Below are 1,283 nucleotides of genomic sequence, written 5' to 3'. Positions count from 1 at the left end.
GTGTGTTGTGAGGCAATGATACCTTGTTCTGCTGCTTAGAACAAATAGTTTTGTGAACTGCCTTAGCCTGCTTCCTTCCCTGCTTAATTTTATAAGGGCGATTACCTGTAGCTTTACATATGTCATATTTTACTTCATCTCTCTTTGGTGATACTGAGCTTCCAACTTAGGGCCTTGGGCTTGTTAGGCAGTACTTTATCACTTGAGCCACACACACACCAGCCCTACTTACATGTAAGTAAAAACTGTATTTCTACAAACTACTTCATCTTCCCCACGCAGAGTTCACAACTACATTTGCGTTTCTCATTCCAGTTTTAAAAACACTGATGGTGTTACACAATAAACATGTAAATTACTTTTTATTAAACAAAGCAAGGTCAATATGCAGAAAATGCTCCCAGAAATTCATCAGAATAAGGACCATATGTTGGAAATTTTGGAAGGAAAGGGACTAAGTTTCTTATTCCCACTTCTCAAATTGGAGAAGGAACTTTTAAAGCAAATAAAATTGGATCCATCCCCTCAAACCATATATAAATGGATTAAAGATAACATCTCTCCCAAACCTCATATAGATAAAGGATTTGTGAACATCTTAATGACTAGCTTCTTACAGTATATTTCTAGTGAAGTAAGCCCACCCAGTGGTGAAACAGATTCTCCCTCTGCTCCTTCCAAAGAACAGTTAGAGCAGGAAAAACAACTGCTTCTTTCTTTCAAGCCAGTGATGCAGAAATTCCTTCACGATCATGTTGATCTACAGGTCAGTGCCCTGTATGCTCTGCAGGTGCACTGTTACAACAGCAACTTCCCAAAAGGCATGTTACTCCATTTTGTTGTTCATTTCTATGATATGGAAATTATTGAAGAGGAAGCTTTCTTGGCTTGGAAAGAAGATATAACCCAAGAGTTTCCAGGCAAAGGCAAGGCTTTGTTCCAGGTGAATCAGTGGCTAACCTGGCTAGAAACTGCTGAAGAAGAATCAGAAGAAGAGCTGACTAAAGAACCAGCCAAAGCCTTAAATTGTGCAAAACATACTGTTGCTATGATGTAACTGCATTTGACCTAACCACTGCAAAAATTCATTCTGCTGTAATGTTTTCACAATATTTAAAGAAGCACGTCAGTAAGGGTTTCCTTCTGCATAAGGTTTTTTTTTGTAGTGTAATGTCTTAATCATAGTCTACCATCAAATATTTTAGGAGTATCTTTAACGTTTAGATAGTATATATACATATATATATATGTATATATAGATAGATAGATAGATATTTTGGGTC

The 1,283-nt window shown here is 37.0% G+C and overlaps 1 pseudogene; it reads left to right on the top strand.

Annotated features, from left to right (window-relative positions):
• Positions 1-373: 373 nt before the first annotated feature.
• LOC105987900 lies at positions 374-1,057 on the top strand (annotated as a pseudogene).
• Positions 1,058-1,283: the final 226 nt, after the last annotated feature.

Source organism: Dipodomys ordii, unplaced genomic scaffold, assembly GCF_000151885.1.
Source record: "Dipodomys ordii isolate 6190 unplaced genomic scaffold, Dord_2.0 Scaffold45, whole genome shotgun sequence".
Classification (NCBI taxonomy): domain Eukaryota; kingdom Metazoa; phylum Chordata; class Mammalia; order Rodentia; family Heteromyidae; genus Dipodomys; species Dipodomys ordii.
The sequence above is the reverse complement of the archived record's forward strand: the minus strand, read 5'-3'. Positions and strand labels throughout refer to the sequence as shown.